General features: G+C 40.8%; 1 protein-coding gene across 1 annotated transcript in view; it reads right to left on the reverse strand.

Annotated features, from left to right (window-relative positions):
• Window positions 1–23,758, reverse strand: part of grid2 (glutamate receptor, ionotropic, delta 2) — a 406,897-nt gene that overhangs the window by 206,341 nt on the left and 176,798 nt on the right. The gene's annotated exons all lie outside the window — the stretch shown is intronic.

Raw genomic sequence — 23,758 nt, forward strand, 5'->3', positions numbered from 1 at the left:
CATTGTAATTATTTGTGGTAAGAATGCACAAAGGCAAATAATTCTTATTCTACAAGTCGCCACACTACAGCACCGACTCAAAGACGGGGAAATACTTCGCAAGCTGTTCCTGTTTGTTTTCACATGCACTGTACAGTTATTTTGAGGACAAAAGCTGTTACACTAGCAGACAACCTGCTCTGTGGTAACTTTACACCGAGGACATGAAAACAGAGAGGGAGGAAGCTGGATACAAAGGTAGTCAAACATATGGCAGCAGAGCAGGAACATACTGTAAACTGACAAAAGCCCACTATGGCACAAGAATTGACTTCACTTAAAGCTGCCGCACAGAGTACTATGAGTCACTACATGAATGGATGGAGTCATGGACATCATTCAGGTACATACAACGCAGGTTGATGAGACAGAATATAGGTGACAGTCCATTAAAACTCACATGTCTGAGAAAATAACCTAATACATGTAGTGAGTGAGACTCATGGTATGCTATAGTTTGACTGCATCACCACAACATTTGCTGCAGAGCATGCTTTGCTTTTTCTGCCACTTTATCCCATCCTCCATCCTAGCTGCTGAACTGAAACCAAGTCAGGTCTTCAGCCTGAAGAGTTGTGTTAATGTCCACATTACTGAATGACCTTACGAACAACAGTACAATATAAAGCACTGTGATGTAGACAACTATTAAAGTGTGCGTCCATAAAAAGTGTGTTCAAAGCTGTTTATAAAATCATGTTGTAAAATATGCCCTTCTTGCCAGACAGACTATTCACAATCCCCCAGTTGTTTGTGCTCGACTGCCTAAATGCTCCTCAGCTCAGAGACACTATCTGTGCTTATTTCACCTCTCCTTTTCCTACCTTCCCCCTTTTTTCATCCTCACTAGACCTCTAGTGCTGTCAAAAACACCTCTACCTCCCACCCTCTCAACCCACTCCCCTGTTATCTCCCCTCTTGTCCAAAACAGCCCCTCTGAGTGCTTACCCTTCAGACCCAATCATTTCAAAGCTGCAGTCTTGCAGTGATTTTCATTTTCCGTTGCCTTACAGCACCACTGCATGTTGTACACTGTCCTCAATTTGGAGTCGTCTGCCTCCCTCTTCCACCTCCTTCTCAACATCCCGTCTTCAGCACCTTTTCTATTCCACCCACCATCTTTACTCACCAGCCGTTTTCCTCCCTCGTCTCTTGTTTACCTTCGTGGCGACACAAACAGCCACCGTATCCTCTTTCCTTCCCTCACTCAAGCCATCTTTTTGATTAATCACCTCGTTATGACTTTATTTTTTATTTTTTTGCACACTTCTTTTCCTCCCTCAGTCTGCTCTTCCATTAACTTTTAACCACAAGGCCACACATACTTTGCCCTTATGCCCTTATCCCCTTTTTCCATCTCTCACTCATCCTCATCTTCATTTCATCCCTCACCTCGGCTCTCGTGCTGCTTACTGTGTCCTTCGCTCTGTGCTAAGCATCAGATCGTGTTTATTTCACTTCTAGCTGACTAAAATCCTGTCACAGAGTAAAACAAAAAGTAATAGGAAAAAAAGTTTATAGACAGTGCAGTCAACACAAACACACATGCACGGATACGCACGCACAAATGGCGCGATGGCAAAGTACAACGGCAAGAAAGCACAATCTAAAACACACAGTCAGCCTGTATAACGCCACACGGGCTAATCTGTCGACACTGCAAAAATAAAGCCAGAGAAAAGAAAGAGAGAAGAAAGAAGAAAAGCTTGAGGAGACAGATTCTTCGTGCTGAGAAAAGCAGAATAAAACCTTGTATGTGTGCATGCATGTGTGTGTGTGTGAGAGAGAAAGAGAACACGAGAGCAATACAATATGACAGTGTCTCCTGTGTCAACTGGTTTTTCGAAGCTGTTTGCACGGATGAGTTTCTGACAAATCCAAGAATGTCTGTGTTTGTCTGCGCATTAATGATGCGCAACGTGGCTTCTGCTTCATCGCTTTTGTTGGTTAATTACATAGTTTAAGCATGACTGATTTAATTTGGATACACCACTTTTGAGATGTAACTATAAGGCTAAATTCATGTGACACTTTAATTGTCTTGAAAAGTCTGCATTTCAAACGGAAAAAAAAGCTTAATGCACACGATTACAGACATTATGGAGCTGGGGCTTTGTTTTTTTAAGGTAAATTGGCTATAGTTGTCACTCAAGTCTTAAGCAGTCCACTTACATAAATTTAATTTGGAGGTAACACAAAACATGATGAACACAAAAGCCATTCTGCAATTAACTGGCAATAGATTGTCCCTTTTAAGCAATAGCTACGGGGTTATTTCAGGCGACCATTTCCTCGTGCATTGATGTAGATGATTAATGAGTAGAAGTTATAGCAGTTTCAATCTCACTGCCCATTGTGCAAGTCCACACTTTGAGGAATTAATTATAGTGTAACAATATATGATTAAACTCCACTAAGTCTCTGCATACTGCTTAGTCATGGCCATTATTCCTAAAACCAGTCATCCATCTTCTATCTACTATCATCTTAGTGCTTGAGCATATGCCTGTGAGCGTGTGTGTGTGTGTGTGGGAAGGTCCACCTGTGGATTTATTTGTGCATACGTTAAGTGTGAATGAATTTCCTGCCGGCGTATGTGAGCGTGCATTCCTATGAATATTTTGAGCCTGAATAAGCCAGTTATGTATTATAAGCTACATTATCCAGACTCCACATCCCTATTATAGCAGTCATGCTAACGATTTAGCTGCCCTGCTCTTGTCTGGCTACAGTATAGCGTATTAGCTTAGCATCATCAAGGCTTTGGCTAATGGAAGGCTTTGCTAATCCTCTACTTATGAGGGCACTTTGGAGAATTAGTGCCCTCATCCCCTCTACATCACACACTCTTAAGTCTGCAGGGGGCTTCTGAGCACTAGGCTCATTAATGCTGTTTGCTAATGACTTAAAGGGCCCGTTGCGTTAACCCAGCCCAATGTCAGATCACTGAGGAAAGCAACAGTTAAAGGGTTAGAGGTGCTGATGCAGCATGCAAAACATGTCTTTGGAGTTTGACAGCGGCGAGGAGAAACGCACTTTGCTTGCATTGTGAAAAGTTTAAAAGCACATAAATAATCCCAAAAGAAAAAGTCCTGCCTGAGTGCAATGTTAAGCAGCACAGATGGAATTGTTGTTTCCTTATACCTTGCCAACACTTTTAAAGAATCACCGCTGTGAACAATGACTGCACTTGGAGCACAAAAACAGAATTGGACTACGGAAAGAGAGGTGTGTAGGAGTGCAAACAAATACAAGAATCATAACCATTTGGAGTTTTGCAGCTCTCATCCTGAACCATCACCACCTACTAAACCACACTCTTTCACCACCACCACCACCACCGCCGCCGCCACCAACCCACACAAGCACACTCACATATCTAAGCCCCTCCTGAACATGAGCTGTACACTGACTCACGATAAATCATTCCAGGATCAATCTCGCTAAAGCAGCTAAAACCTGTCAAGCGGTCATGTAGAGGTGTTTATTTGAGGGATGTACACGTCAGTCACACAAACAGACATGTTCATATCCAAGGCTTCGGACTGTCAGCCACAGGGTTCATCCACTTTGTTAAATTTATCCGCCCTGTGTTTATTTATGTATCTATTGTGAGACCCCAAACCTCAATTGGAAACTCAACAACTTGCAAAATGAGATAAATCAATTGCTCTTCATGATTTTTCGTGAATTCCAAGTATATCGATCCGCTTCCTCGCCCTCATCTTGTTTACATGTTGACATTTTTCGACGCATGTTGTGTAAGTCGGTGTGCGCTGTACACGTGTTGTCCTGCAACGGAGCATGTTATTGAGCGCTCGCTCTCCAGCTTGTTGGTCTGTCAGAAGAAATGGACTGCAAGCACTTCACCCGCACCCAGGTGTGACCGATTCTCCTCTCTATCTGTGTCTCGCCAAGCAGCTCTCTTCACACACACATACACACATACTTTATCACACTGATACCCAGTCCTTTAGTTTCTGTGGCCCAGTGACTGAGGATTGAAAGGAGAGGAAAGAGAGAGAGAGGTAGGAACCAAGTAGATCAATAGCTGAAGAAAACCAATAAAACGGTGTGCCTGTGGCTGTAGAACATTTCTTAAGTAAGTTGGAGAGTATAAGAGACAACAGTGGTAATACAGTTTTAAATAGAGTAAAACACATTATGCATGTATCCCCTCTAAGGATCGCTCAGCCAATATAATCCAAAATCAAATTGACATATATATGCAGAAAACTCAACTCATAACTTATAGAGCCGGTAGGTGGTTTGAGGGAGAAAGAGAGGGGATGCCCTCCCCCTTGTTAACCTGCCATCCTTTCTCTCAGTCCCCTATAATAGAACAAGTTCAGGGGCAGAGGGGCTGTTTGGTTTAATGTGTCAGTCTAGTCCACCTGACCAATCGATCCTTCATCTGACTGATGTTTGTGCAGGTTAGAATCTATGCCCCTGACCATGTAACATCATGAGAAATTCATGGAACTGTCCATGGTGCTGAAGTGGCAGATGGATTTGTGACTGCCTTCTTTTCTCAGTTCCGCCCTTCAATCTGTTTTGTGTTGGATCTATAATATTTTCTAAACCAGTGATTTCGAAAGTGTGTGTCATGACAGCCTAGTGGGCCGTGAAGAGAGGTCATTTACAATAAATAGAAAGATATGAATGTTCAATTCTGTATTGAAGTTCAAAATTGCCGTACAATAGTTATGATAAAATACTTTAATTAAAAAGTAATCAGATCTGATAAAATAAGTTGGTTAAATTATTGATTATTTTTCATTTATCTGACCTCCTTTTATCTGATGTTAAAGTCTGTTTGTCATTGATATTTGTGCCATCTACCGACCTTAACATGTGCAACACAGTTTTTTGATTGCAGAACAGACTCATGTCAACTTGGGCCGTATCATTTTTAAATTTGGGAATGGTTGCTTTAAACTATACACTATAAATACTCAATTCTATATAATATTGTAGCCTTTAGGTAAGTGTCACTGTCTGCAAAGTGTAGTCACAAACAACAGAGAGGATCATAGAGAACACGCTGCCGCCTGTAGTATCTCTAGAATATTTTTCATGAGCATTCAGTAGCAACTGTGTCGCAGAAAACACACACCCAGAGGGTTAGGATTATTTGGCCATACCTCCTTTTAAAAATGTACAAATCACATAGTAACACTTTGTGCTATGTGCCATGAATAGCAGTCTCATATCAACAGCAGCTACAGCGTCTGCCTGCCTTATTCTGTTACCTGTTTGGAAGTATTTTAAGCTAAAGGAAGAGGGAAATCGCAAAACCACTGAAAAGAAAATGGGTTGACAAGGCGGGATGCAAATGAAGCAGCAATGAAGGACATCAAATACTGTAAATACTGGAACACAGATACCATAGAGACCATGTGACAAGCAGGTTTGGGTCGCCAGAGCTCTGTATTGAAACTATTTTTGAGGCTCGTCATGATATATGCTTTTTGATATCACAATATGGATTAATTCTTTTATATTTTACATTTTATCGAAATGGTATTGAGAAACTTTATAGACTAAATACGCGGATTAGAAATGTCTGTTGCTTTGTCCTTTCCCGTATATTAAATACCTGAAGATAATTAAGACATTAATGCAATAAAGTAGTCCTGCTTGTTGATTAGCAACAAAGTCTTCAATGAACAGCAAACAAGGGTAATAAAGGAAAAGCTATTAAGTAGAAACGGTATACAAAAAAGTAAATTGTTGACAGATATATAATGCCTGATGGTCTGTACCGTACTGTATTGTCATTTAATAGCAAATGGCCTGTCTAGCAAAAGATAGGTGTCCGCTTCCATATCATTATCAGTCACGCATCTATCAATTTAGTTCTATAGATTGCTTAGCTGACAAGGACAGGGACAGCTCAATACATTTTCAACACGAGGGAGGTATTTCATTATGCAAAGCAATAAGCTGAATGAAAAGTCGTGGAGTATCTGCTGGCTCTAAGATGAGTATCTAATCATAATCAAGTGTTTGATTTCATCAGAATTCACTGACAAAGCGAGAGGAAATCCAAGCCAGCGCCCACAGCACTGCCACCGCCAAGAGTGTCTCCGCATGTCTACAACTGAGTGTGCATATATGTGTGTGTGTGTTTGGGTGACCTACTTGTGTCTGCGTATTGTTTCATGTATTGTTCCACAGCTCCAAACTGCTGCCATGCATTGTGGCGTTCACGCTAAGCAGTGAGTGGCAGAGAGACGCTTACTCACACTGCTGGCAGGCTGAAAATATGCTCTGCTCTATATATGCCTCGGTGTGTGTCTGTGTGGGTCGTTGGCTTGCTGATATACACTCCTTGAGGGAATTAGCACTTGAATTAATGTGGTCAGGGAGGTAGAATGAGCAAAAGATAACATGCCCTTTTCGACTTTGTTTCTCTTGAAATTCATCACTCTAAGTTCCCTGACTTCTGGCACTTTCTGTTGCTGAAAATACCAGACTGATGATTTCTCGCAAACACAATCTGTTCTTACTCCTGCCCCCAGTACGCCTCCCCACCTCCTACCCTGTTCCCATTAACATTTAATGGCCCCCCTTTGGTCCCTTCATCTTGTCACATTTAACATCATCTATTCCTAGCTAGCTCTTCGTGCCCTGGAGATGTATACATCCCCTCTTTCATCCAGCCTACTTTTTTTTTTTGTCTTCTCTGTAACTCTATCTGTGCCTCCTCTCTCCATTCCCTCCAACTGCCCCTCAATTCAGTACCCTTTCCCACTATATTTATCCAGTTACGGCACTCGCCGTTATCACACTCGCCAGATGAATGCCGCTTTTCCTTTTTTTCCAATCCCCATCTCTGTCTTTTTTCCCTCTTTCCGTTAAACTTTCACTCCGCCTCCATTCCCACTTGGCTTCTTCTCTTCCCTTTTTTTCTTAAATAACCACTTATTTTACACGACTCATCTCTCTACCTCGTCCTCTTTTGTATTCCTTCTCTTCCTCCATTCAACGTGAGTCAAGAGCATAATTTCCCTGGTTTTTAGCCACCAGTGTTGTTGAGCAGGACGGGTAAATGCATCCCCTCTCCACACCCTGCTCTCCTTCCTCCCTTCTTCCTTCACCTATTGCCACCCATCAAGGCTTAACCTACTGCTTCACTCCATTATCTGAGATTGGTGCATGTACAGGGCTAATTCATTTTTCTCCTTCCCTCCGTCCATCTATTCATCCATCCATCAACTCAATTGTTTATTAAATCCAATTAAACTGCACCGTATGCATTTTTACCTTTAGTGCCAAAACCTCATCATCTACCCATCCATACCTCCTGCCTTTACCCTTTGCATTAACATTAATTTATCCATCTAGTCGGTAAGCACTACTCCACAATACTTCACTATACATCACATATAATTCATAGCTGTGAAAAGCAAAAAGACAAGAAGATCTTAGATGTGAGAAGAAATACATTTCTCTAATGGATTGTGAAGAAAGCCAGTACTGTACAGGTATTTTATCAAAGTGCTCGAGACAAGGTTTGTTCGGCAAGTACCTCTTTATATGCAACTTAAACAAACGCAGATGTGCATATTAACATACTCATCTTTTCCATTTGATCTACTCTTCTTATCTCTTTGGTTTCACTTATATTTTTCCCATCCCCAAAGTGTCTGTTCTCACATTTAAGACCTTTTCAAAACCAAGTCTAAAATATTTTCACTCAAACGTCTGAGGGAAAAAAAAGGGTGCAGCTATTTAACAGCACATTTGTCTTTCTCACCGAGCGTGGTGTGAATTTTCAAAGATCTGCAGAAGAAAAAAGACAAAGTGGAACATCTGAATGTAGACCACCTCCTCCTGTGCTCTACAAAATTGAGATAAACTCTGCATTCTTCATGTAGTTTTTATTAATACTTTCTCTCCTGCTGACATCACTCCTTCAGTATCGCAGGCCTCTTTTTCTCCTGATGCTGATAACATACTTGCCAACATCCAACGTCCACATTATGCAGGCTGTCAGCAGCTTTCTGCAATGTGTTTGTACCTGCTGTCCTCCTCGTCACACTAAATTGGAGGTTCTCAAACTGGGTGGCATAGAGCGACAGCAGGGTGGGAAATTATGAAGTGAAACTAAGTTGAATGAATATGATTCATGTTGAGTTCACTGATTCGATCGTACTGACCTTTTTCTCACTAAAAGTCAACATGGATACTTTTTTTTAATTAGTTGCTATCATTCATTAATTTGTTGATGATTGACAAAAAAAGTGTGAGGTTTGAACTGTTGCCAGAACAAGTTTGAAAACCTCTGCACTGGATTATCAGATTTTTATCAGCAAGGAACCAAAATGACGTGCACTATGACAAGACTCGGTGAGAAAAGGCCCTCCGTCTCTGGCTCACTGCGCAACAGTTTATCCACTTTCTGATTTCTTGTTTCCTTTGGCCATTCCTCTTTCCATCCACCCCCAATCCATTCAAAGGGACCCGACTGTGTATATATCTTTGCGTCGGAGCTCTATCCGCTTTAAAGTCAAGGAGATGAACGTGTCCCCTGGGAAAATCCTTGGCTCTTCGGTTTACAGCCTCAGGCTTTTACTGCTATTACTTCACCAGGGCAGGTCTACGCCATTCTTTCTCTCCTCCCTCACTTCTTGACACTTGCACTTCAATTTTTTTCTTTTTCTTCAGCTTTACTGGAATTTCCGACCTTGTGATAGATTCTAATGTGAACTATTAGAAACCGTTTTCCAGGAAGAGACACAGACACACGCACACAGCATGCTTTTCTGCATCTATATAAAAAAATGACTGTTTTCTAAACCCAGTCTCTCTCTCCCTCTCTCTCTATCAGTCTTTCTCTTTCTCTCTCTATCTTTTTTTATATCCTCTTCGTCAGCTTGGGTAATGACCCATTTGTGAAGGCTTTAATCATATTTAGAAAATGGATTGGTTGTTGTTTGCTGCTAATGGCTCGATGTGTCTCTTTTTTCGTTGCCTGTGTACACGGCAGATGTCATATCTTCCCACTTGGTGTTTCAATAGTCAGATGCACACAGGTGTGTGTGTGTGTGTTTGTGTGTGTGTGTGTGTGTGTGTGTGTGTGTGCACGTGGGATGCATGTGCTTCTGTTGTTCAATATGCTCCATGCCTGTGCGTACATGTCATAGTCAGAAAGTGAGATACTGACTAGTATTTCCAGGAGATAATATGTGGAAGTGAGGTGATTTTCTTCTTTATTGTGTGTTTATTTAACTGATTGACCCGATGGGGGACTGTATGACTCATGAGAAACAGCATTTGCTGGTTTAAAAGCAGATTGATGTGTGTCTGTGAGGTATCCCACACACAATTTGGTGAACTGGTGATGTTGCTTCACGACACATTAGTGTCATATATTAATCATAATATTTAGAAGTGTTTGGACAATAGATATTCCCCCATTGCTATTGTGCAATTTTTCTGTGCCTGACACAACATAAAATAAGCTAATTAGCTGAGGCTGCATACATTCACTGGGAAGAGAGAGTGAAGCAATGGATCGGATGGATGACAAGTTGTGAAGAATATGAGATGAGTAAAAACAAGAAAAGGGTCATTTTTTAGAGGAAGTTAGGGGTGTATATTTCAGAAGGAAAATGGAAATGAAGGCTGGAAACAGGAACAGAGTGATTTTTTAATCGAAGTATTGCAGTAAAGAGCTCTGAAAAATGAGGGAAGGATTAAAGCCTATAGAGACAGATGCAGATAAATGCAAATCAGCGGCCAGGACAGCGAGAGGGTGAAGGCAATGAAAGGAGGGAGGGAACGAGAGATGGATGAATTATGGAGAGACTGTGGGGATCTCCATAATTATACATGACTCTATCAGAGTTACTTCAATGAGAAAGAAAGTGCCTGCTCCCTCGCTGACAGAGGTGGGAACAGAGTGAGAAACAATAGAGAGCAGTTGACATGCATGTAATGGGAGGTTAGAGTGATTAACCAAAATTAATTAATTGAATAATTTAAGATCTTTTTTTTTTTTTTTTTTGCATTGAGAAGGAAGAGGAAGAGATCGCAGTTTAATTCCTCTTAATTAGAATAAACAACACACTGTACATTTCACGCCTATATTGGAAATTGAGCCACCAGCTAATTGAAGTTTTGTTTGCCTTACACAACAGTTTTTAATTGGTTTATGCAAAAACACACCTCCAAGTCTCTTGTGATTACTTTGAACACACACAATACCTGTCTCTAATGAGTTTACTTGTGATTTTATTTATGGATAAATGATATTTAAGCTTGAGAATATAGGTACATACTTATGCCCCTCAGCACATGTTGTTACAGCGGGTTTTGATTGAAAAAGAAGCAATAGAGCGGTCTGGCATTCAAAAGCAATGAGGTGAATTGGACCAACACGTTCTTGTTGCAGGTTGTCAAATACCAACACCACTTTGTCACACCCCTTAGCATCTCATACAGACACACAAGACAACCCAACCCTTTAGGGTCTGTGTGCGACGCGCAAAGGCTTCCTGACAAAAAGCCTTTCGAACACAAAAACTTCTTGGTTAGGTTTAGGAAAAGATAATTGGCATTTGGTTTCACATGGGTGCAAACCCCGGTCTCCTGGGTGAAGGTCTTGTGTGTGACACACCACTCAAACCTACCCTCTACCTCTTGTGGGACTCTGTCGCTCTGTGTGCTACTTCCAGTGGAGCAGACGCTCTGATTGTCTCATATTGCCGGATGGGTTTTGGAGTTAGTTTACAGCTGGTGCCTCTCATACAGATGTTAAAAAGGTACCTTGAGCATCTGTATGAGATGCTGAGGGATGTGACAAAACGTCCGTATTTGACGCCCTGGGGATGTGAGCGGGCTGGCTTTGCACACACAAACACACACATGCAAACATGTACACACAAAGCTAATGTATGCATCCAGCTGCCCATGGCTGCTTGTATCAAATTCCAAATCCTGGTGCTGGCACACAAGACTGTGAGGGGATCTCCAGTCCCTTCTCTCCAGGCAACCATCCAGCAATACATGCCAGCCAGTGTCTTGTGTTCTGCCACTACAGACCTCTTTGCTCTCCTTTCCTTGTGCTGGGAAGGTCAGCACTCAACATGGGCTCAACTGTTTTCCCTCCTGGCTCTCAAATGGTGCAATGACCTTGAAAACTCAAAATAGCAGCCAGTCAGCATCTTCCACAACAAGGTGAAAACTGTCTTCAAGAGTGTCTTGCATCACCCTTGTCCAATTAATGATAATCCCGTTCTTGTACTCAGTGTAATTGTTGTCTGATAAGAAATTCTCCTGAGCTATTCTGCGTCTTTTCCCAGGATTTCATTCTTACACAACTGCTCCATAGCTATAGAATAACTTGACCTTTCCTGCCGTATGTATTTAATCTAAATATAATGTTGCATTTACTGAGAGACTCTATGACTGCATCAATTAAATGGATATGTGTTAATGTAAATGTATGCACAATATTCATTCCTCATGTCAGCTGCATTAACCTCTAACTAGCCCTGATGATACTTTGTTTTATCTTTAATGGCATGAAATGAAATGATACAACATGACATGACTGCTGTTGCTTTGTGAAATTAATCTTAACAGATGGTGAAATGATAGCGTAGAGGTCTGAAAAAATGCGAAAGAAAGATGTTAATATTTCAAATGAGCAGTTTTAGTCCAATCCTGAGAAAAGAATTTCAAGTTTGTGAATGTAATGCATGTGGACTAAGTGCCTGAAGGAATGTGTCTTTGAAAGTAAATAATGTATTTAGCACTGCCGCAGTATGGCTAGTTTAAAAATGTAATTTTTGCACTTATTAAAGTTCGGGACACCATCTGTGTTTGAAGGAGAATAAATAAACTAAATTATTAATTCAAATAACCAGGAATTGAAATCGTGCCTGTTATCTGATCCAAAGAACACACGGGAACAGCCTGTTGCTGATAAATGAGCATGTTGTTAGTGGCTAAATGCCTACTAATAACTGAATAAATAAAGCATTAATGAGGAGGGATGAAGAAAATAAACAAACAAATTAAAAAAACATTTTCAAATAGTGAGATAAACCCCGACTCGGTGGGTGATGGTGATGTGAATCGTGCGATTTAGTGATCAAAGAACGGATAACTGTGAGAGCAATCAACAGACGGGTATTTTGCACACTTGTTAACATGTCATTGCAGAGATGGGAATATTTCAGCTGACTTTCCTCAGTTGCCTGTCTGCCTGTAGGGCTATGCTGTGAAGGACGTGTCTCTCACAGCCGACTATGGACGCAGTGGCTTGCCAAGTGGATGAGGGCCCAACAGAATGCCTTTCACTTCAGGGCCGACAGGTAGAGGCCTTGGCCCGAGACATCTCTGGCACTGTTCTCCCGGGCAGTGAGAGGTGGGCCAGAGATGCGGATTCTGTTGATCTTGTCATTTTGTGGCTGAATGTGGAATAAATTCAGTCTGGCTACATTGACTTTTTCGGCATGGCTGGATGACAAATCTTCATCAGAAAATACTATAAAACCACAAGGCTTAGTGGTACAAAAGTAAGGCAAAAAGGAAAAAGGTTTACAGCTCGATAAAGAAGCTCTGTGAGACTTGTTTAGATTAAAAAAAAAAGATTAAATCGTGCAAATACTTTAGGCAAGAGACAAAAAAAGATAAAGATTAAATGTATTATTCAGAAAGCACAGTTGAAACAGCACCCAGGCGAATTGTAAAACTACTCATAACACACAGAATTTGACATTTCTTAGTTGATTAAACCATACAAATTAAAAATGCAGGCTAACACATCATGGTATTTGTAAAATTAGCTGTTATGCAGATTCTGTCCTCGGGCCAAATCTACATGTTTCAGTCCAGTACGTGGGTTTACAGTCTCTTTGATTGAACTGTGCCGGCAGGGGTCCGGTTAATTTTTTGTATCTGAGTTTGTATGAGAGGGAAAAAGGGGGGAAAAGAAGAGGGATGTGTGTGTTCAGTCTCTTCTCTTGACTTGATCTCCAGCCAAAAGACGCAAAAAAGCCATTTTAATTGTCTTCACATCTTGCTTCACACATGTGAACCAGTTTACACCTGGCATCAACATCTGTCCTGGTTGATCCAATCACAAGTTGAAGTATGTGAGCTAGCATTAGAATGCATACATCCACATGCGTCTAGAGTGATCATCTGTGATCGGATCTCACTTCCACTCTCTTTATGCTAATTAATTGTGTGTCGGTCAAACTCTGACACAAACAGAAGACATTCACCAATATCACAGAGACATGACAGAAACTCTCAGCAGAGTTTTTTATGCCATGACTATTTTGGTACAAACAGTGTGGCAGAGAGATTTACTGGCACATTTGGCGCTTGTCGTGCAGCTGTTTCCCAAAATACATAAATGTAGCCAAATGGGGCCCAAACAACCACCGAATGTGGTCTGAGTGTTCAGACCTCTTTGTGTCCTAATGCTTCTTGAGTGCATTTACACCTGTGCTAAGAGCTAACCACTTGTGAATAAACAACCCAAGATGCATGTCAATGCTGGGTGAAAAGAGGTGAAAAGCTAGTTTACAGATCCAGAGGAGTCTCAGAAAAAAGGTTTGTCAAACCTCCTATTCCCCATTGTGACAGATGAAAGGCCAGTCAGCAGATCTGCAATGTCTGTGAGGCACTGTGACAAGTGTTAGGTTTAAGATGGAGAATGAAAACTGTACTATAAAATCCTGAATGATGTAGACTCAGTAAAATAAATTCAAACATTGTCTTCCCAGAATTGAGTTTGCCCTTTTCACTGCCAAATAATTATCTCAATAACAACCTGAAAGGCACTCAGTAGAGTGCATACCTCCGCCAAGGCCCAACACTCCCTTTTAATTCAATCAATCCAAATTCAATATCAAACTCGAGCCCTGTATCACTCTAAATTCACACGAAATTGTAAACCATCCATAAGTTATTGGGATCTATTCAGGGCTGAGACCAATCCTCCATCCAACTTTTACGAAAACACGTTTAGTAGTTTTTGTGTAATCCTGCTGACAAACCAAGCAACAATCAAACACGGGTGAAAGCACAACCTGCTTGGCGGAAGTTTTAAGTGCAACAGTTACATGCTATAGTGTTATCCTTTAGTTTTGAGTGAGTTTTGTGACGTGGGTGGATGACAATAGAACGCACAATAAAAGTTGCCCATTAAAAGCTGTGAAGTGGCCCTTCTTTTAAATGGGATACAAGCAATTTCTAACACTTCTGTAACAAATTCTAACTTAACAGTGGAATGAAAAAGTTCAAATAAAAAAACAAACAAAAAGAAAACAGCCCCGATGCCCTCATTTTGAAGGAGAAGGTAGCCTCCAATCTGTGTAATGTGTGACTATGAATATTGCACCTCACAGTTCCAAAAAATCCTGGCATCTTGGCTGAGAAACAGATTCCTGAAAGGGCATTTTGCACCTTTATATATGTGTGTAAATATGTTAGCGTGCCCATTCGCATTTGTGTGGGAGAGCACATGTGGGAGTGCATGTGTACTTGTTGCAACCGTGGAGCCTGGTCTGCCAACACCATTCCAAATGAACAACTGAACATAAGTGTGTGGGCGGCACACTTACAGTAAGTGAAAGTGACATCATTACCAGCCAGCGAGCACAGCAAGTGAACCGGATGGAAGAGAGGAGATTATGTAAAGTTGTACAATTAATTCAGTGCTGCCTTCGTAGCAATGAAATGTGGCAATACGTCAATTGCTAATTGATAGTTGTGAATCTCAAATCTATTACGTTTTAAGGGGCAGCAGTTTTAATTGGACAGTGTTGACACTGCTACTTACATTACATTTCATTACTCTCATATTGATTTATTGATTTATTCCTAATTAAAATGTATGGAGGAGTTCTGTAAATTATAGACCTATAGAAATCTTTTGAAGAATCAAACTTGTGGACCTACTTACAAGAGCTGGTCAAATAAAACTGCACTTAAAGATACACTAGTCTGTAAAATCAATCAAGTTAATGTTAATTAATGATGATTTTTAGGCTTTAAAGGGAGTTTTTCTAATCAAACAATGTTCATAAATATATGGGAAATTAGTTTTGAGCTGGACGATGCACTGGTCGTTAAGCTTCTCTCTCAAAGCTCCACTTGTCCACTCGGGGCCACATACTGTACACTCAAGCTGTATGTACAGTGTGGTCTCAGCGGCACTTGAGATAAAAGCCATCTATGAGAGATCAGACGGGGACACAAGGGCCATCTGGTGAAAAGGTTATTTGGGGTTATAACACTACTCAACCTGCCCATGATGAAAAGAGAGAGGGGAAATGAAAGGGCTTTGAAGTGCTAGTGCCTAGCTAAAGGCTACATTCACCTTTAATTTTACAGAAGAGTCCGATGGAGGAGGGAGAGACAGGGAGGGTAAGGGAAGAAAACTGACAGGGAAAGTTCGTGTGAGAGAAATTGAGAAAAAAAAGGGGGGAGATTAATACAGCCTGACACATATAAGGTTATGGCAGAGGGAGAGATGTACACAAATGGAGATACAAAGAGACAGGGAAAGAGGGAGAGGACAACAGAGATGGGGAAAAGAGACAGCAGGGAGAAAATCAAGAGATTAAAGAGCAGCGGCATCTGAGTAATGACAGATACCGAAGCGAGAGAAAGAGAGAGAGATTTGTGTTTTCTCTGATGCATTCCAATTGTATTTGGACACTCTTGCAAGACTGTTGATATGACATGCACGCCAAAAATGCATATTGAATTGAACCTAATCGCCTCCACTCCTCTCAGCACCGCTAGTCTCCTGGCCTCTGCAGGCAAATCATTAGCAGAAATGAACGCCTGCTGCGCGTATCTCGTTCAACGGGAAGCCGAAAGACACGTGTTTGTGTGAGTCCACATGATAGTATGTGTATATGTGTGCGCCCGCTGAGAAGTCCTTCAGTCAACACATAAAGGTCTCCTTCAGAGAGCCACACTGTCTTTTCTAAACTGCAGTTGAACTGGATATCTAGAGTAATACAAACTGTAAACACACACACAGCCAGGTACACGGCATACACACACACTGTACACACACCTGATGTCCCAGAAAACTAAATTGAGAAAAATATACAAGAGTTGCACCACAGCAATCACTTTCTCGATGTCTCTCACCCCCCCAGTTTCCCTCTCTCTCTCCCCTGACAGCCTGCGTGATAACTTTTATGTTGCTGTAACAAGAATGAATGAGCTCAGGAGGGAGGAAAAAGTGAGTGCACGTGGGCGTGTTTGCGCATTTGTGCTGTGTGAATGTCCGTGCCACCGCGCGTTTGTTCCCGGATCTGTCTTTTTTTTGCTTTTGTGCGTGCAAGTTTGTTTGTTTCTCTGTTCATATACTGTATACACTGTGTGCATGATGTGTGACTGCGCGCCATATGACAGATGGCAGCCCCCCTGTGAAGACCTAGAGAGAAGAGCGGAGCAAAGGACTGATGCGTTTTTAGTTGGAAAGCGACAGCAAAATCTGCGCAATGTACTCAGTAAAGCCCCGACGCTGTCACTCTGTTGATCCATAATTGCACGAGCACGTGCTTATAGCCAAACACACAGCACGAAGACATAAACAAACAGACGTGCTTTGTGTTTTTTGGGGGTCCTCCACTGTCGTTGTGCGTGATAAATATCCTTTTTCATTAAAGTAGCTGTCGGCTGTGGCTTTAATGAGCGCAATGTAAATCTCCCATGATCTCCGTGATAGCTGCTGGCTTGTTGAAATGCTCGCACACATTGAGTCTGTCAAGGCCTTCAGCCTAGTCTGTTTTCTTCCCACTCTTTCTTCTCCGTCTCTGTCTGTCAGCTGGAAGAGCACTGAGTAATGAACTATTCAGTGGCACACGTCGTTCACTCAAGGAATGAAAACTGACCCTGAGTTTGAGAGTCAAATGAGTGCTTTTCACTATTCTGTCTGTGTGTCTCTGTGCCCGTGTGCCAGTGTAAGGCAGATTGTCGCTGCAGGAAATTGGCAGGAACGCGATTATTTCAGTGTGGGTCTGTGCACAATAGATGTCAATTTTAATGGTTTGAGATAATTCTGGCAGAAATGTCCTTAAATAAACGCGGTTGGCTAACGTGTTTGTGTCACGGAGCAGAACCTGGTTTCTAAAAGTCATTGTATATCTTTGTTGAATGTTTCCTGCCTGTTTAAACAAAAGGCAACTGTATGTGGTGGGTGTCTGTTGCCAAAGCGTGCCAAACGATTAGCGGATTATGCAGGAGTGTTCACAAATGTACCTGTGTTTATGAATGTGCGTGTTAGCGGCTGTCCTCTGTGGGTTTGCGTTTGTGTGTGCGTGTCCATAGTGAGGCGAACTCGTCAGTGTGTTTGTGTGGGAGAGAGACACAGAGAAAAGAGAGGAGAAGCAGAGAAGCTGATAAATCATAACTGATTAGATACTTTTTATTACTTTTTTATACAGTGCCAGCAGCGATGTCTACATTCATACAGTCAGCTCTGCGCAGTTGTCAGTGCTCATGTGAGTGATAAATTAGGTTACAGTCTGCACAGTCGCCATCTTTGGCGCTCACTTGATATCACTTTAGTAAAGATATCTCTGGTTGTTCTCAGATAATGCAGGAATAATTTATGTTCAAGAAGACATATTGTGCTCTTTTTCAGGTTCATAATTTTATTTTGGGTTACTACTAGAGTAGGTGTACATGCTTTAAAGCTCAAAACACACATCAGTTTTCTCATACTGTCCAGTGCTGTCTTCCCCCTCTGTCTGAAACTGTCTCACGCTCTGTTTTAAGTCCTGTCTCTTTAAGCCCCACCCTCCCGAATACCCAGTCTGCTTTGGTTGGTCAGCTCACACACGCCTGACCCGACAGAGCAGCTCTGCTAAATCAATTCGTATGTGTAAAACTCATCACTAGGCATAAATTATGCATATGTGTGACATGGTGATGTAGTGTGATGTCACAAAGTCACTGAATTAAAGGTGGGACCACTGACGAGGCGTTTCAGGGGCAGTGTTTTCTGTGGGAGAGAGGAGCTTCAGTTGGTGCGGACTTTGTCCTTTTCAACTTTGACATGTACAACAACCTATACAATGTACTGAAGAAAAGGAACAAAATAAAAAAAGTGTAATATGTCTCCTTTAAAATTTGTGGCTATAAAGATTTGGTTTGATTGGACACATTCAGTCCAGCATGGACCTCTCGATACAGAGGTGGACTGGTAGCAGGAGAGATGCCAGGTCAACCCTGATAATGACAACATCACTGCAGGGGAGTTTTTTGCATGTTGGTCAAGTACATGTTGACTAAGGTCGAGATAGTTTCTGTACTTTTCCTTTTCTGTTGATGCCACAACGACATTAATGTGTTCCACTATAAACAAGGAGGTCTGTAATGGCGCTGTTATCTAGAAACTCTCTACAAAAGTCTCATGATTTTAACTTTGCTGGCCTGATAAGAACAACTATCTCTTGCTGATTTAGTGTTCACAAAGACATCAATTAAACTGATCATTTTCCTTGGAAAAACAAAACCAGAGGGTGGAATCTGATTAAGTAACAACAATACTTCAGGAACATGTTTCAAAAAAGGAGAAAGAGAAGCAGTTGATAGCACTTAAAAGTAGTAGAGGTTAATAGGACAAAGCGTTGGGCTGTATGTCAATAATGCAAATAGATATTGAATAATAGTTTAAGTTATTCACTCTATTGAACTGCATTCCTTCCCTCAGTCACACCGGTGTTTTCACAGGTGCAGGTTTTCAGCTGACTGATCTTTAGTTAATAGCAACCGGGAACAACAATAGTGGATGCAAAGGGCTTCAACACAATGACAACAATAACAGCTTTTAGCGCTGTGCTGCTGAGAGACACAAACAGCTAGGTGACAATGGGACAAGAGACGAAGCACCGCTGAGAGTCAGACAGCTAGAAACACACACATGGGAGCTCACACACCAACACAGAAACAAATAAACACACACGCAAACGCACACACACACGGCAATTAGTGACAAACACTGTAATTGCATTCCATACGGATAGCAGACTCATTAAAAACAAAATAGAAAAAAAAAAGCTACATCCACCATACTGTGTATTGACAGAGAATAACAAATGTCTTTTTTTGGTGCTTCATTTCTTAAAAATTAATTTGAATTGGATGTGTTTACCAAAACACTGATTGCTTTAATGAGCGGCACATTGTTGAGTGGTTGTTTGTGTGACCCCCTGACGGAAACTAATTGACTTTGAGGCTAAAACTTTGATTGGAAATGTTGTCTTTGTGGAACATCCCTCTAGCAGCACTAAACACGAAAGTCAGACTTTGGTGAATGTTTATACAGTCTGTATACAGTAAAACTTTTTTCTGGCGGCTTTCCATGAAATGTTGGGGTAAATTACTGTTTGGAAAAGAAACAAAAAGATAATTGACGGGAAATTATGAGAGAGGAATTGATTATTTTATCATAATTTGTTTGTGGCTGCTACTAACACAAAACAATTAACAAACCAATCACACACACATTGTGTAATATTGTGGCTATAAATACTTCATCCAACTTGACCGTTTAGACTTTTAGAACAGAAAGGGCACAGCAGACTAGTTATTTACATCGTATTAATACAATTAAATTAAAAAACAGACAGAATGCACTGCAGGTACAAATCCAATACCAGACTTGAACCAACCAGCCTAACCACAGCTTAATCTCACCAGATCTAGGATCAACATCAAATTGTACTCACTCCTAGATACCAGCCCCTTGAATATGCCTGATTTTTTTCTTTCATCAAGGTCCATGCAGTATTCCTTGAGAAATTTATGGACATGTTGAAAAGTTTTATGAAAATCTGTTCAGTAGTTTTTGTGTAATCCTGCTGACAAACCATGTAAACAAGTTCTGAAACAATGGCTGAGCCCTGTATTTATCTATTGACTTCAATTGAGAGGAATCCATTTGATTTGTGACAAGTGCTTATTTTTAATTGTCACTGTTTTAACTAAAGGCTTGGTCTTCTGCCTTGTCAATTTGCTAATAATGCTGTTTGTTGTCTGCGAGGGAAACTCAACACTTCCTCGTTCTCCTTCTCGTCTAATTAAAGCCGAGCCAGTGGTTCAGGGGGAATCATCTGTTTTTACTGTAAAACATCTGCAGAAATTGTTCGGTTCCACGAGAAACTGCTGAACATGCAGAATCTGGAGAAACAATCAGAATGAATGAATGTAGTGGGGAGTATTGAAAGATTATATTGTTGCTGTATCGCTATGGTACAGCTAGTGGAGGTGCTGAAATCGCTGAATTCACCATGCGAGCCATTAGAGTACAGGTACCAATAGTTTTGAAAGGTTTCTCAGTGACTGATGGGATCTGGTCCATTGGCAGCACGCATACTGAGCATGCAGTTTGTTTGTCACAGTAGTACAGGGTTCTGTTTGCACATTCTCAAGTGTGTGTGAGTGTGTGTGTTTGCACTCAATGTTGAACGGTGATAAATTACAAGTCAAGTCTCCGCCGTTGCTTCTTCCATCAGTGTTAATCGCCTCATAATGCTACTAGATGTGTTGCATATCGCCAGATCGATGTGCTTGATTACTACATCCTCAGCTACATCACATACACCCACCCACACACGTACAAACACACAAATATATACACACACCTTCAGCGTCTTTCGAGTCTGTCGCTTGCGAGGCCAGAAAGCTGGAGCTCCGTGAAGGGAAGAGATGACAAGTGTGAGAGACAGAGCGGTGACATAAAGAAACAATGGAGGAGTGTAGGTGGGCGAGTTAGAGACTGAACAACAGCGCTGTGACAAGGTAGAGCGACGGGGACTGAGACGTGATAGCAGCTCCACAATGCTGAGAGACAGAAAACAATTATGACAGTCCAATTAAGAGCAAAAATCTGGAATAATTAAGACGAACGGTTTGGAGAAAAGGTGATTTCAAACCCACAGCTTTGCTTTGAAGCAGAAACTTTCTAAAAAAAATGTAAAGGTACTTCTCTGGAGTTTGATTACATTTGATTTACAAAACATAATCAAAGACACAAAGAGGTCTGGCACATCGACAAGCTTCACTTGAAAAGTGCAATGATTTTCTCAACAATGGAAGAACAAACAAAGGTTTTATTGTACAGCTGTATGTGCTTATACGAACATTATTGGGTTGTCATGGACACAGAACATTTAATCAAGAGAGATAACCTTTAAACACAGTTATCCTTTAATAAATAATGCTACTTAATGACTTAATTAGAAACTGTTTTTTTTAAGTAGTTATTGGCATAAAGACGGACTTGAACAGTTTTCACACGCTGTTTAATTTTCTCTCTGTCCGTCACGCATTATCAATAAGCATCAATGGGCGTTTTCTCATGTGTTTTTGTTTTTCACATGCAGAAACTCATTGGAGGCGCACTGCAGGGAAGATTTGCCAGTTGCCAGCCATTCTCACATGATTAACCAGAACTTGGCGATCAAAAGTGGAGAGGGAAAACACACCACGGTCTTAGCTTTTTAAAAATGAGCTAAGAAGTCAATAACAAAAGAAAAACATCTTGTGGTAATGTACCAAATTAAAAACCCTAGAAAATATTCAGGAGTGTTCCAACCGAGGTTACCGCTGAGAAGGGACGGAATTACAAATAAAACAGATTCATGCAAGAATGGATTACAAACAGAATAATTCAGCCAGCTGTATGCTGGGAAAAGGGGGATTTTGGGAAAGTCTGTCTGAGCTTCTGTTTGTCTATTGTTGCTTCACCTAAGATGGCCTGTTAATCTAGCTGATGCAAATTCATCCTGCTCTCTCATACACGTATGCATGCACATGATTGTGTTCAAGTGCGTGTTTACAACTATGTATGTCTGTGTGTCATATGCGGGGTGGAGGGTTGGCTGGTAGACAACGACGGCACCAACTGTGCTTTCATGGTGACATCCAAATTTGTCGCAGCAATATCTTTTGGAAACAGATCACACACACGTCACTGTAACTTAAGTCAACACAATGTTTAAATAAAGAACAAAAGAGACACATTTTGGGGCAATTACAAACATATGGAAACATATAAGTTACACATTATATGCCACGATCATAAACCAAAGTCAGCGTATACCACCAGCCAAGTTTACTCTATTCATGACTGAATGATCAACGCTTGTATGCAACTCCAATCTGTTGCTGTGTCGCAACAAATTACCATCTCTATCTCTCTGTCCTAAGGGCAAAAACAGAGCTTGATTTTTAAACATCAAAGATTGGCAGAGGACCTAATCCACATCATCAGTTTGACTAAGAGCCAAATGGACTATGTGGCAATGAACGACAGCATTTGAATCCTGATATTCAATCTGAACGTATAATACATACATATCAGGCCTGCGCAATTTTGCCAATGAACAGGTGCATTACTTGATTTTTTTTTTTTTTTTTATATTTATGTCTTGGGGGAAATTGGAATGATCTTATGTTTTCTAACACCCTGGTTTACATTCACTCAGCGACATTCATTCACATTTAAAAGGGGATCCAGAAGGTCTCCAATGGAACAATAATCATTTACTTGGAACACTGTTCAACCATTTTTCACAGTATTTGTTAATTCTGTACAGCATATACAGTATATCCTCCAAATGCATTGACTATGCGGTAGTCTACATGTTATTTATTTATTCATTTATTTATATTAAGACTACAGCATTCTTAATTTGGCATATTGAATTAACAGCTAGCACCATCACACAAGTATATCATTACAAAAAGGACTACAAGATCCTTTAATTTATTTATTTTATAGGAAAGAGTGTAATTAGAAGTCTACAGTATATAATGTATTAATTGTAAATGTCAATCTTTGTTCTATTAATTTGAATGGCGGGGATAACTTATATATAACAATTAACACACTACCACAACTTCACATCGTTTTGCAGTTAAGCTGACGGAAAACTCGAACGCCAACATACCACAGTCAAAGCAAAGCAGTCAAATCTACCACAGTCAACAATGGCAAGGAGCTGAAGAGGGAGAGAAATTCCCCAGAATCCCTTATAGTATCGCTTAATTTTGTGAGTTGTTGAGTTAGGAGAAACTTTATATTCTTCTTTGTGTAAAAAAGCACTCCGGATCTGTCTGTCTGTCACTGTTAACAGAGACTCCAGTCTGCAGTGATTGATAAACTACAGGACTGTGGAGCAATGTTAGGCTTCATGATCAAACAAAGTTCTCATATCTTGTATTCTCAAGCTCCCTCTCTCCTGCCAGTCTGTATCACCCCTGATTTATCATTTGCTAGTTTATATAACGCCTCGTTTTAGGTGGTGCTGCAGCACCCCTAGTTCCCGCGTCCATGCCTCATGGTTGCTTACTTCTAATGGAGAAAATTCCAAATGCGTGACATGAACTGTTGACTCTGAACCTCTCAAAAGTGTTTAATAATGAAACAAAGGCCTTAGGGATGCATACTAACCCGATGCCTCGATCATGTAATGTCATATATTTCAAACAGCACTGTATTATTTCAAAATGTTTTTGTAGCTTGAAAAAAACAACAGCCTGGTACATGGCATGCATAATATTCATAAAGTTAAGTTGGATAGTTTCATCCTTTTGTCTTTGCCTCGAGCGCTTTTCATTCGAGAAATCAAACCAAATTACTTCTGACATATTTGAAATTATAAATGTTGAGAGTGCACATGCGTGTGTGTGTGTGTGTGTGTGTGTGTGTGTGTGTTCT

This window comes from Pagrus major, chromosome 5 (genome assembly GCF_040436345.1).
Source record: "Pagrus major chromosome 5, Pma_NU_1.0".
Lineage (NCBI taxonomy): Eukaryota > Metazoa > Chordata > Actinopteri > Spariformes > Sparidae > Pagrus > Pagrus major.